Source organism: Hypanus sabinus, chromosome 2 (assembly GCF_030144855.1).
Source record: "Hypanus sabinus isolate sHypSab1 chromosome 2, sHypSab1.hap1, whole genome shotgun sequence".
NCBI lineage: Eukaryota > Metazoa > Chordata > Chondrichthyes > Myliobatiformes > Dasyatidae > Hypanus > Hypanus sabinus.
This window is the reverse complement of record NC_082707.1, coordinates 174,626,534-174,641,182: the sequence shown is the minus strand read 5'-3', so window position 1 is coordinate 174,641,182 and position 14,649 is coordinate 174,626,534. Positions and strand designations below refer to the sequence as shown.

Here is a 14,649-nt window from a genome sequence, read left to right as displayed (position 1 = left end):
AACATCCTCTTTATGTCCACTCTATCCAGGTCTTTCAATATTCAGTAGGTTTCAGTGAGATGCCCCTCATTCTTCTAAACTCCAGTGAGTATAGCAGTGAGTATAGGCCCAGAGTCATCAAATACTCCTTGTATGATGACGCTTTCATTTCTGGGATCATTCTTGGAAACTTTTGGATCCTCTCCAGTGCCAGGATATGGAGCCCAAAACTTCTCATAATACTCCAAATGTGGGCTGACCAATGTCTTATGAGGAAGCTAATTTCCACATGCTTCCCCCCCCCTCCATGTGTCTGGTATTCCTCATAGTCACAAAGTACACTGCAGATAGACTCAGCATGCACCTCTGAAATTTCTTCCCCGCACCATTAACTTGTATATTTTTTTCCATTTCAGATGTACAAAAAATGCCCTGTTGGTAGTTTAGGAACCGCAGGAATAGTGATGCAAGTACGGCTTCTCTCGCTATTGAATTTGGAGGCTCCAGCTCAGATACTGGCTTTGCATTTTTAAGAGGATAATGTAGAGGGAGGATCTGAGGCATGGCACACAAGTGGCCCACAGACAGAGAAAGAGCAAACAGTAATCCAGGTGGAATCTTATTGGAGGTCAAAACCAAACCTGATTTCACAAACCTGAGGGTTTGTGAAGTATGACTGAAGCAGTAACACAACTAGTAAATGTAATGTCTTGCAGTTCTAAAGACCTGGGTTCAACCTGACCTCAGATACTATCTATTTGGATTTTGCATGATTTCCCTGTGACTGTATGGGTCTCCTCCAATTGCACTGGTTTCCTCCCACATTCCAAAGACCTGCGGATTGGTAGGTTAATTGACCTGTGTAAATTGTCCCTACCTTGTGGGTCAGTGGTAGAATAAGGGTGGGGGTAGGGGTGGAATTTGACGACAAGGTGGGAAGAAAGGTTGGGATGAATACAGGATGAGTGTGAGTGAATCGTTGATGTTCGGTTTGGACACACTGGGCTAAGGGCTTATTTCCATGCTGTATTTCATCATGATTGTAAAAGTGACAAAGAAAAAGAATGAAATGCTTGGTGTATAAGGAAGTCTGTCAGGAAGTTGGGGAGCAAGAAGCAGCGTGACATCAGCTTGGCACAGATCTAAACCGCTTCCTTCCTTGTGGTAGCCAGCTCTGTGAAGGCTCACTTGGACCTCACTCACTTGCAACCTATGTAATGATACAGAGAATAAGCAGAAGCTCTGTACCATCTGGCAACATATTGGAAATCTGACTGTCGCCATCATTGCTATTGATTACAGTGTGAAAGTGAGCTAATAGGTTATCAGGAGTCCTGAGGCCATCCCTTGCGGAGAGGTAATGACACAATTGAGCACACGCTGAAGGCAGCATTCATTCTTCCAAATTTTAAAAAAATGGAAGTATTCAGTGGGTCAGGTAGCATCTTTGAAAAGTTCAAAATAAGTTTATTATCAAAGTATGTATATGTCACCATGTACTAGCTTGAGATTAATTTTCTTGCAGGCAATCACAGTAATCAGAGATACAACATAAACAATGAAAAACTACCTGCAAACAAAGACCAACAAACAACCAATATGCAAAAGAAGACAAGCTGTACAAACACTAAAAAATAATAATAAATAAATAACACAGACAACATGAGTTATAGCGTCCTTAAGTTGTGGAATCAGTTCAGAATTGAGGTTGTTCGCACTAGTTCAGGATCCTGATGATTGAAGGGTAAAACTTCCTGAACTTGGCAGTGTGGGACCTAAGGCTCTAGTACCTCCTTCCTGATGGCAGCAGTGAGGAGAGAGTATGGCCTGAATGATGGCAGCACTCCTTCTAGATGTGCTCAGTGGTAGGGACGATTTCTCCTGTGATGACCTTTGGAGAGAGTCGATGTTTCAGGTCAATGCCCTTTCATTAGCATAAAACAAACTGCTGGAGAAACTGGGGTGAAGCGCTATGTTGTAAGGAGTGATTGTTTCAGATGAGACACGGCATCAGCATGTCCTGATGCAAGGTCTCAACCCAATCATTACCCATCCCTTTTGTCTCCACAAATGCTGCTTGAAACACTGAGTTCCAGCAGTAGTACTGTTCCAGATACCCACATTTGCAGTCTGTGTCTCTGATATTTCATTTTTGCTTTACTATTAATTGTCATTCCGGACATGTCAGCCAACTTAGATTGGTGTCATCAATGCCTGGGTGGTGCAGAGTGGAGCTTAGCTTTCTATGCCCAGGTTCTCAAATAATCTCTCCAGAGATATCTCTAGTTTTTCCAAGATAAACTACTTTCCACATACCATTTTACAGCCAATGAGATAGCAAATCGTGAAGCATTAGGACAAAAAAATGACGACACATACTAATGAAATGGAAGTAACCCTCTGACTTTGGTATGAACTAGGACGTCATCGTTAAATTATTTTCTGTTGTGTTTCATTTTTGTTTTGCAGCCAAGCAACAGGGTGCATCTTAGTGATGAAATTGTGTTGTGTTAATCAATTCTCCTAACATTTTGATGCCCACAATGTAATGTATTGTTGAATGGCCCTTCCAGTGTCACAGATACAAGTGTCAATTCAATGCACGCAGTCCTTCCTGCAATATTTCATTTGGCAGCATGACTTTTTTCTCTGTCGTGTGCCAGCATGCTCACTAGCGTCATCGACCCTGTCATTAATCTCTCGCCTTTGTCACCCGGTAGCCACTGTTTTGCTTGTCATCCAAATATTTAAAAACAGCAGCTGATTTTGTGGATTGCTACAGAATAGGTACAATCAGTATACCCAGCCATTTGTATACATTTTGCAAAATGTAGGAGCAGGAAAAGGATACGTATCTGTTTTAACTTGGCATCAGGCTTCTGTTCTTTTACAGAACCTTGCATGTGATAGGGGACAGAGTTTGCTGTGATACCATATTACTGCTCAACAATCCAGCCTCATTTACTAACTGCTTCTGAATTCAAGCAAATGTCTTAACTTTCCAGCTTAAACAAGAACAAACAACATTTCTCCATGTCTTGTGCTGTTGTGCTCCATGTCCAGTGAGCTGTGGCTCACCTTGGCTTTTATTTTTGACCTGCACTGGACTTTCTTTGTAGCTATTACATATTATTCTGTATGTTGTTATTATTTTACCTTGTACTACATTGGTGTACTGTGTAGTGAATTGATTTGTAATGACAGTATACAAGACAAGCTTTTCACTGTACCTTGGTACATGTGATAATAATAGGCCAATTACAATTGAGCTAACTGGAACCATCTGTGATTTTAATGAAATAGAACAACAAAGAAATCCAATAAGCCTGTGATAAGAGAACAAGTTCTTTAGTAATCCTTAGGAATTGGGGATGGTGAGAGCATATAAATTATTCTATCATGCGGTGGCTAAAACACTCCTGCTTCCATCCAGATGCTGCCTGGCCTGCTGCGTTCCACCAGCAATTTGTGTGTGTTGCTTGAATTTCCAGCATCTGCAGATTTCCTCGTGCCTGCTTCCGTCCTAATGCTCACGCACTCATCGAAGGAAATACACAAAGACAGCTTTGGCTTGTATCTTTTTAAGGAGAAAAACTTTTTCTAAATAGCTGAGTTAATGGAAGTAAACTTTTTAAATTCTTTAAATGAGCTTAACCCTTGTCACTGCTTAAAAAGCTCAAAACTATTGATTTTCCATTTACATTCTAATAGATCTTAGAATGACTACTAAATTAAGTATTGTTGTAATTGTCAGACTCCTATCAAAGAGTTATTGCAAATACAGCTTGAGCATATATTGTGTAATAATTCAGTGGTTTAGAAATATAATTTGATATTGTCTGCCTTTAGATTGCAATAACTTCTGAATGTCAAATAGAAAGGGAGTAGAGGTCGCCCAGGAAATTATAGACCAGTGAGTCTTACTTCAGTAGTTGGTAAGTTGATGGAGAAGATCCTGAGAGGCAGGATTTATGAACATTTGGAGAGGTATAGTATTAGGAGTAGTCAGCATGGCTTTGTCAAGGGCAGGGCATGCCTTACAAGCCTGATTGAATTTTTTGAGGATATGACTAAACACATTGATGAAGGTAAAGCAGTAGATGTAGTGTATATGTATTTCAGCAAGGCATTTGATAAGGTATCCCATGCAGGGCTTATTGACAAAGTAAGGAGGCATGGGATCCAAGGGAACATTGCTTTGTGGATCTAGAACTGGCTTGCCCACAGAAGGCAACGTGTGGTTGCAGACAGGTCATATTCTGCAATGAGGTCGGTGACCAGTGGTGTGCCTCAGGGATCTGTTCTGGGACCTTTACTGGGATGAGGAAGTGGAGGGATGAATTAGTAAGTTTGCTGATGACACAGAGGTTGGGGGTGTAGTGGATAGTGTGGAGGGCTGTCAGAGGTTACAGCAGGACATTGATAGGTTGCAAAACTGGGCTGAGAAGTGGCAGATGGAGTTCAACCCAGGTAAGTGTGAGATGGTTCATTTTAGTAGGTCAAATATGATGGCAGAATATAGTATTAATGGCAAGACTCTTGGCAGTGTGGAGGATCAGAGGGATCTTGGGGTCGGAGTCCATAGGACACTCAAAGCAGCTGTGCAGGTTGACTTGGTGGTTAAGAAGGCGTACGGTGTATTGGCCTTTATCAATCGTGGAATTGAAGTTGGGAGCCGAGAGGTAATATTGCAACTATATAGGACCCTGGTCAGACCCCACTTGGAGTATTGTGCTCAGTTTTGATCGCCTCACTACAGGAAGGATGTGGAAGCCATAGAAAGGGTGCAGAGGAGATTTACAAGGATGTTGCCTGGTTTGGGGAGCATACCTTATGCGAATAGGTTGAGTGAACTTGGCCTTTTCTCTTTGGAGTGACGGAGGATGAGAGGTGACCTGATAAAGGTGCATAAGTTGATGAGAGGCATTGATCGTGTGGATAGTCAGAGGCTTTTTCCCAGGGCTGAAATGGTTGTCACAAGAGGACACAGGTTTAAGGTGCTGGGGAGTAGGTACAGAGGCAAGTGTTGAGTGCGTGGAATGGGCTGCCAGCAGTGGTGGTGGAGGAGGATATGATAGGGTCTTTTGAGAGACTTTTGCATAGGTACATGGAGCTTAGAAAAATTGAAGGCTATGGGGAAATCTAGTAATTTCTAAAGTAGGGACATATTCGGCACAACTTTTTGGACTGAAGGGCCTGTATTGTGCTGTAGGTTTTCTATGTTTCTATGCACATCACTGGAGGTAGAAGACCATCATTTTAGCTGAAGGTAGTGATGTTGTGATGTTACTGCAAGTAAAAACATTTTCTTTCTCAAAGTCCTTTACATTCCATGTCTTTCTGTATTCTCTTCTTTCAGAGGATGGAGTCACAAACTCAATTTTAGGCATCCATTCAATTCTGGTAGATCTTATGAAGCCTTTCTCCAGTGTTCTTAACCTTTTGGTAACAGTACTGTGGGTATTGCAACCAAGTTAACAATTAAAAGGAGAGAAGCAACATTTTGTTCTGTTTCTACCTGCAACACAGAGTTTCCACTTTGATTATATACAGTGTTGGTTGGTTCTTAGCTTATGTTTTGTTTACCTAACATCCTATTTATCTGTGATCCCAAATTTTCCTGTATGGTTTTCAAAACATTTTGAAAAAATTAACTGCATTCCAAGGATAAAAGGATTTTGACTTAACATTGAATGTCAAATAAATATGATTTGATAATTGCCCTAAATCCTGGTAAATAAGAAAATTTGTCATGAAACTGAATGTAATCATCTATTGAATTGCTTCTATTGTCTGAAGCCATCAATACACTGTGATGCATCATAACTTTTCAATGTTAAATTGGTTAATACTAGCAAATTGGTGAAATTGAATCGCATGCAATTCAAGGGCAACCTCTGTGGAGGCAAAGAGATGGTCAGTGTTTTGGGTGGAGATCCTGCATGAGGACTGAGAGGGAAGGTAGCCAGAATAAAGAGATGAGAGGGAGGAGTGAGGCAGTGTCTCACATACAGTAAGTAGAACCAAGTGAGGAGGGAGATTCTAGGCAGCTGGAGCTAGGTGAGTGTGGTGGTGGAGGCAGGCTGGAAGGTCATAAGTAAAAACATTGGGTTGCAGCTGCCAGAATCTTATAAGGAACGTGATATGGAGCCAGTTAAGGGAGGAACATTGAATAGATTAACTAGTTGAGAAAGGGTGTAGGAAAACTAGTAGATGTTGAGGAAGGTGTAATGAAACTAGATGACATAGTTGGGCAGTGGGGTGGTGGAGGAAAATAGGAGAGAAAGGAGCACAGGTTTCTAGAAAATTGAGAACTTAATGTTCATTTCTTTGTATTTCTAGCCTACCCAGGCAGTGGTGCTGTTCTTCTAGCTTGCATTCATGTCCCTGAACTCAATTCCTCAAAGTATTTTGGGAGTTCTTTTTCCAGCACATCTCCTCTTCAAAGCCAAATAGGCATGAGTAATCAATGTTGTCTGGAACTACACTTGATTCTCATGATGTGGTGTCTTACAAACATGGAAATCAAAGCACAGATGGGGAGATCCTGAGTTTTCAGGTGCATGTCACTTAATTCTCCATCCGGCTTCAGCTCTGTCTTGTTTTTTTAGGATGGAATTGCAATAAAGCTTAAAGTAAACTTCAGTGACTTGGGACTTTGCAGTTCTCAACATAGAGTTCAGTAGTTTTACATAATCATTCGTTTCTGCCTTGTATTCCATACCAACAGTATTTTTATATTAACCTCCTGAGTTATTTCAGATTTTATTTGCCTCTTATTTACTCTTCTATCCTTGTCTATTTATCGATTAGCTTTCAATCCTCATGTACCCATGAAATGCCAACTGCTTCTCTCACCAAAGATGGTTGGTGCTGCCTGATTTGCTGAGTATTTCCAATATTTTCTTTTTTTTTGAGTTCACAAACATATTGACCTTGAACAGTTATCATTAAATTGTTCCTTTTACCCTTAAAACACCATCTCTATTAATGAGTACATAGCATTTAATTTGTTTTGTGTTGCTCACTTGGTTTAATCCTTGCATCCACTACATACGTAGTGGCAGCCCTTCCATTAGTACGGCCACAGCAGTCAAACCTTGCTGGCGGATAGACCTCTTCTGTGCATGACATGATGGCACATAATGGCAAGTTGGATGACATTACATATTTAAACCCTAGGGATAAGTGTTTATGCTGGATTTGATAAGTGTCCTTGAAGCTAATAGCCAGTGGTGGTGGTAAAGAGACTGATGCGGAGATATCTCTATATTCTGTCTTGTTCCTCTATCCCATGCATCACCAAAGCCAGGATTCAAAAATCCTACTCGCATCAGCATGACCCAATTCTTTTTCATATTAATATTCAGAAACTGAAAAGACACGATCGCTCACCCTTGCATTCAGTCACCAGCTCAGAGATAAAGATATTGAATGTGCTTTATAGCTTATCTTTATACTAAGATACAGGAGCAGAGGGATTGAGAGAACCTCACATCATGAGAGAGTGAGATCATACACTTCTGCCACAGAGAAACATCCTTCCTGTAACAAGGTGACCAGACTTGAACACAAGGTTATGGGAAGACGACAGGAGAATGATGCTGAGAAAAGAAACAATTATGATTGAATGGCAGACTCAATGGGTCAAGTTTGCCTAATTCTGTTTCTATTATCTTTTGGACTTAGGAAAAGACCATAAGACATAGAAGCAGAATCAGGCCATTCAGCCCATCGAGTCTATTTGCCAATTTGTTTTTGTATCTGGAGATTACCCAACACTCTTTTAAAATGTCTTTTTGCTTCAAGGTACCAACCAAGCCTGAGCCAGTTTTGCTTCAAAGGAGATAGGTCCCCTGACTCAAAGCCAAGTATCAGGTTTGCAGATAGATAATCTTGTCCATTACTTGACATTCCACTTGTTCAGCAGGACCAAAAGAAAATAATGTTTGTCAAAAATTAATTAAAATAATTCTATTGCAATACTGGCGGACTCTTAGTTCTCTGAATACTTTTTCTAGAGAGAGCTTAATTGTTTATGTCATTTTTGAAACAATAGTGCATAATATGACATTTTTCAAACTAATCATTTAATTGCAGGCCAACACCCCCCCCCCCCCCCATTCACTAACAACTCTGATACAGGAAAGAAAATTAATTGGACCTGAAGACAGTAGGGTTTAATTCTTTATTTTCAAGTATACTTTATTTAAATGTGAAGGAGAGCTGCCATCAAAGATGTGTTTTTTATGCTACAGTGTGTCATTTTTCTAAGGATCTAGCCAACGTTGCCCCCTAATCATTAACCCTTTAAAGACAGTAGTCTTTCTTTTAAAAAAAAAGGGTCATCATGGACTTCCTCCAAACTAACAGTAGTTAATCCTGCATTTAAAAAGCACTGCCACACATTTTGTGGGAAGGATTTATCATCTCGAAAATGCTAACAGGACTACAGTAATGCTAATACAGTTGCTAGCCCTGCATTTGACATAACAAACCTTTTCAAACTCCTAATGAAGTATAGCTGCTGTCTTGCCTTCTTTATAACTGTATCGATATGTTGGGTTAGGTCCTCAGAGATCTTGATGCCCAGGAACTTGAAACTGCTTAATCTGTCCACTTCTGATCCCTCTTTGAGGATTCATATGTGTTCCTTCGTCTTACCCTTCCTGAAGACCACAATCAGCTCTTTTGTCTTACTGATGTTGAGTGCCAGGTTGTTGCTGCAACACCACTCCACTGGTTGGTATATGTCGCTCCTGTATGTCCTCTCATCTCCATCTGAGATTCTACCAACAATGGTTGTATCATCAGGAAATTTATAGATGGTATTTCATCAATGCCTAGCCACACAGTCATGGGTGTAGAAGGAGTGAACAGTGGGCTAAGCATACATCCCTGAGGTGCACCAGTGTTGATTGTCATCAAGGAGGAGATATTATCACCAATCTGCACAAATTGTGGTCTTCTGGTTAGGAAGTCAAGGATCCAATTGCAGAAAGAGGTACAGAGGCCCAGGTTCTGTAACTTATCAATCAGGTTGTGGGAACGATGGTGTTAAATGCTGAGTGATAGTCGATGAACAGCATTCTGACATAGGTGTTTGTATTGTCCAGGTGGTCTAAGATCATGTGAAGAGCCATTAAGATTGCATCTGCTGTTAACCTATTGTGATGATAACCAAATTGCAGTGGGTCCAGGTCCTTGCTGAGGCAGGAGTTCAGTCTTATCATGACCAACCTCAAAGTATTTAATCACTGTAGATGCTACTGGGTGATTAATTATTAAGTCAACTCACATTATTCTTCTTAGGCACTGTATAATTGTTGCCTTTTTGAAGTAAATGGGAACTTCCACTAGTTGCAGTGAGAGATTGAAACTGTCCTTGAATACTCCCACCAGTTGGTTGGCACAAGTTTTCAGAGCCTTACCAGGTACTCTGTCGGAGCCTGCTGCCTTGTGAGGGTTTACCCTCCTGAAAGACAGCCTAACGTTGGCCTCTGAGACAGAGATCACAGGGTCAACAGGTGCAGCAGGGATCCTTCCAGCTGTAGTTTCATTTTCCCTTTCAAAGAGGTCATAGAAGGCATTGAGTTCATCTGGTAGTGAAGCATTGCTGCTATTCATGCTATTGGGTTTTGCTTTGTAGGAAGTTATGTCTTGTAAACCCTGCCAGAGATGTCGTGCAACCAATGTTGCCTGCAACCTAGTTTGAAGTAGTCTCTTTGCTCTTGAAATGGGCCTCTGCAAGTCGTACATGGTTTTCTGATACAGACCTGGGTCGCCAGACTTGAATGCCACAGATCTAGCCTTCAGCAGGTGACGTACCTCCTGGTTCATCCACTGCTTTTTATTTGGGAACATACAGCAAGTCTTTATAGGCACACACTCATCCACACAGGTTTTAATGAAGTTGGTAACAACTGCAGTATACTCGCCCAGATTGGAAGATGAATCCCCGAATATGGCCCAGACCACCGATTCAAAGCAGTCCTGTAGGCGCTCCTGTGCTTTCCTTGTCCATACCTTCTTGGTCCTCACTGCTGGTGCTGCAGTCTTCAGTCTCTGCCTATATTCAGGGAGTAGAAGTACAGCCAGGTGATCAGACTTCCTGAAGTGAGAGTGTGGAATAGCACGGTAGGCATTCTTGATGGTGGTGTAACAATGGTCCAGTGTGTTGTTTCCTCTGGTATGCAAGTGATCTGTTGATGGCAATTGTTTAGTGATTTTTTTTTTCCCCAGACAGGCCTGGTTACAATCCCCCAAAATGATGGTGAAGGCGTTAGGGTGCGCTGTTTCATGCATATCGATTCCATTGCTCAGATCATCTAAAGCCATTGGCCTGAGGTGGAATGTATACTGCTACCAAAATAATCATGAAAACCTCCCATGGTAGGTAAAATGGATGGCACTTAATTGAGAGATATTCCAGTTCTGGTGAGCAGAATTGGGACAGCACTGTTATATTTGTGCACCAAGAAGAGCTGACCATGAGGCATACTCCTCCACCTCTGCTTTTGAGAATCTCCGTAGATCTATCCTGACAGTGTATAGTAAACCCGTCGATCTGAATCGTTGCATTGGGTACAGAAGGGGTTAACCCGGATTCTGTGAAACAAAGGACACACGTGGTCCTAATGTCCCTCTGATTCGGCACTCTAGCTCTGAGATCATCGATTTTATTCACCAGAGACTGCACTTTGCCAACAAGCTGGTTGGTATTAGGAATCTAAAACCCCATTTCCTCAGTGACCTGCAGCCACGTTTCCTACGTGGAATCCAGCGAGTTGTACCTCCACATACGGCTTTGTTTCTGTCAGTTTTCAATGTTAATTAATCTTTTTTTCCCCTTGGTATGCAGTTCAATTTTTCAAAATGTTTTGAAAACCATATAGGAAAACATAGGTCCACAGATAAACAGGATGTCAGGTAAACAAAACATCAGCTGAAAGCCAACCAACAGTGTATATAATCAGAGTGCAAACTCTGCAGGTAGAAACAGAACAATATGTTCCTTCTCTCTTTTTAATTGGTAATTTGGTTGCAATACCCAGAGTACTGTTAATGATCCTAGAATGCCAAAAGATTAAGGATGCTGAAGAAAGACTTTAAAAGATCTACCAGAATTGAATGGATGCCTAAAATTGAGCTTGTGACTCCATTCTCTGAAAGAAGAGAAGACAAAAGACCTGGAGTGAAAAAAAGACTTTGAGAAAGAAAATGCTTTTACTTGCAGTAAAATCACAAGAAAAAATGATTCACTGTCTTCAGCTAAATTGATGGTCTTCAACTTTCAGTGATGGGCACTTATTGGCATTCAGAAGTTATTGCAAACCAAAGGCAGACAATACCAAATTGTATTTCTAAATCACTCTGAATTATTACACAAATAGATGCTCAAGCTTTATTTGCAGTAACTCTTTGATAGGATTCTGACAACTACAATGATTGTTTATTCTCGGGTCATTCTCAAGTCTGCTAGATTTTAAATGCAAAATCCATTGCTTTTGGGCACCTGAAGTGATGACAAGGGTTAAACGTTTACTTCCATTAACTCAGCCATTTAGAAAAAGACTTTTTCCTTAAAAAGATACAAGCTAATGCTGTCTTTGTGTATGTCCATCAGTGAGTGAGTGTGAGTTTGAAGGTGGGAGCAGGATTGCTATAGCCACCCCAAGTTAAAATAATTCATATGCGGACACCGTCTGCTCTTCATCCCCAATCCCTGTTCTCATCATATCTGTGGACCCTTTTTTAAGAGAAAAAGGATGAGACATGTTGGTTATTTACATATATTCATTATTTTACTCTGTATAAAAGTAAAACAGACCAACTGAAGTAAATTAAACATTTTAGAAAATCTGTCACATCTTCAACCATTTGGTCCATGTGCTTTGAAATTGTTTCTTCAAACTCCTTCTACAACCTCTTTCTTCTTGTGACCATTGTTTTTGATCATTCATCTGCCTTAATACTTCAGTAGTTTCAACGACGCCTCAGATAACATCCTTGACTCAGAGTCAAAGAATTTAGTGTTCAAGTTCAACATGAAAGGTCTAGGCACAGACTCTATACTGACATTATGAAGCCACAGCTCTTCCCACATATCAGGAAGGAGACTAAAAGGAATAAGTAATGTATTTGGGTATTACACACAAAATGTTAGAGGAACTCAGTAGGTTAGACAGCTATGAATGAACAGTTGACATTTCAAGCCCTTTTCCAGGACTGAAAAGGAGGGAGAAGGCCCCAGAATAAAAAGATGGGGTGGAAGAAAGGAAGAATGATAGCTAGAAGGTGATAGGTGGGTAGGAAAGATAAAGGCTGGAAAGGAAGGAATCTGGAAGGGGGGGTGGAATAATAGAAAGGAAAGGAGGAGGGGGCCCGGGGGGGGGGAGGTGAAAGTGTGAAGAGGTAAGAGGCCAGATTGGGAAATAGAAGAGGGGTAGGGGAGGGGAACTGTTTTACTGGAAGCAGAAATCCATATTGATGCCATCAACTTGGAGGCTACCCAGATGGAATATAAGGTTGCTCCATCAACCTGAGGGTGGCCTCTTCTCACCATAAGAGGAGGCCATGGACTGGCATGTTGGAACAAGAATGGAAATCAGAATTAAAATGTGTGACTATTGCAAATTTCTGCTTTTGGTGGATGGAGTTAAGGTGCTCAATGAAGTGTCCCCCAATTTATAACGGGCCTCACCATTGTAGAGGAGGCTACATCAGGAGCACTGGACGCAATAGATGACCCCAGCAGATTTGCAGGTGAAGTGTTGCCTCACCTGGAAGGACTGTTTGTGGTCCTGAATGAAAGTGAGGGAGGAGTTGAATGGGCAGGTGTATCCCTTGGGCTGCTTGCAAGGTTAAGTGCCAAGAGGGAGATTAGTGGCAAGGGACGAATGGACAAGGGAATGATCCCTGTGGAAAGCAGTGGGTGGTAAGGTTAAGATACGGCTGAAGTCAGAAGTTTACATACACCTTAGCCAAATACATTTAAACTCAGTTTTTCACAATTCCTAACATTTAATCCTAGAAAACTTTCCCTGTCTTAGGTCAGTTAGGATCACTATTTTATTTTAAGAATGTGAAATGTCAGAATAATAGTAGAGAATGATTTATTTCAGCTATTATTTCTTTCATCACTTTCCCAGTGGGTCAGAAGTTTACATACATTTTGTTAGTATCTGGTAGCATTGCCTTTAAATTGTTTAACTTGGGTCAAACATTTTGGGTAACCTTCCACAAGCTTCTCACAACAAGTTGCTGGGAATTTTGTTCCATTCCTCCGGACAGAACTGGTGTAACTGAGTCAGGCTTGTAGGCCTCCTTGCTTGCACAAGCTTTTTCAGTTCTGCCCACAAACTTTCTATCAGATTGAGGTCAGGGCTTTCTGATGGCTGCTCCAATACCTTGACTTTGTTGTCCTTAAGCAATTTTGCCACAACTTTGGAGGTATGCTTGGGGTCATTGTCCATATGGAAAACCCATTTGCAACCGAGCTTTAACTTCCTGGCTGATGTCTTGAGATGTTGCTTTAATATATCCACATAATTTTCTGTCCTCATGATGCCATCTCTTTTGTGAAATGCATCAGTCCCTCCTGCAGCAAAGCACCCCCACAACATGATGCTGCCACCCCCATGCTTCACGGTTGGGATGGTGTTCTTCGGCTTGCAAGCCTCACCCTTTTTCCTCCAAAGATAATGGTGGTCATTATGGGCAAACAGTTCAATTTTTGTTTCATCAGACTAGAGGACATTTCTCCAAAAAGTAAGATCCTTGTCCACATGTGCACTTGCAAACTGTAGTCTGGCTTTCTTATGATGGTTTTGGTGCAGTGGCTTCTTCCTTGCTGAGCAGTCTTTTAGGTTATGTTGATTATAGGACTTGTTTTACTGTGGATATGGATTCTTGTCTACCTGTTTCCTCCAGCATCTTCACAAGGTCCTTTTCTCTTGTTCTGGGATTGATTTGCACTTTTCACACCAAAGTATGTTCATCTCTAGGAGGCAGAATTCGTCCTTCCTGAGTGGTATGATGGCTGCGTGGTCCCATGGTGTTTACACTTGCACACTATTGTTTGTACAGATGAACGTGGTATTCAGAATACCACGTGGTATTCAGGTGTTCGGAAATTGCTCCCAAGGATGAATCAAACTTGACATCATTTTCTGACCTCAATCCGATAGAAAACTTGAAGGCAGAACTGAAAAAGCGTGTGCGAGCAAGGAGGCCTACAAACCTGGCTCAGTTACACCAGTTCTGTCTGGAGGAATGGAACAAAATTCCAACAACTTACTGTGAGAAACTTGTGGAAGGCTACCCAAAAACTTGACCCAAATTAAACAATTTAAAGGCAATGCTACCAAATACTAACAAAGTGTATGTAAACTTCTGACCCACTGGGAAAGTGATGAAAGAAATAAATTAAAAGCTGAAATAAATCATTCTCTCTACCATTATTCTGACATTTCACATTCTTAACATGAAGTATTGATCCTAACTGACCGAAGACAGGGAATGTTTTCTAGGATTAAATGTCAGGAATTGTGAAAAACTGAATTTAAATGTATTTGGCTAAGGTTTATGAAAACTTCTGACTTCAACCATTATGTCTGGCAGTAGGAACTGTTTGGAGATGGTGGAAGTTGCAGAGGATGATGTGTTAGA

At 41.1% G+C, this 14,649-nt stretch overlaps 1 protein-coding gene across 5 annotated transcripts in view; it reads left to right on the top strand.

The window, feature by feature from the left end:
* Nucleotides 1-14,649, top strand: part of rtn1a (reticulon 1a) — a 196,678-nt gene that overhangs the window by 46,994 nt on the left and 135,035 nt on the right. The gene's annotated exons all lie outside the window — the stretch shown is intronic.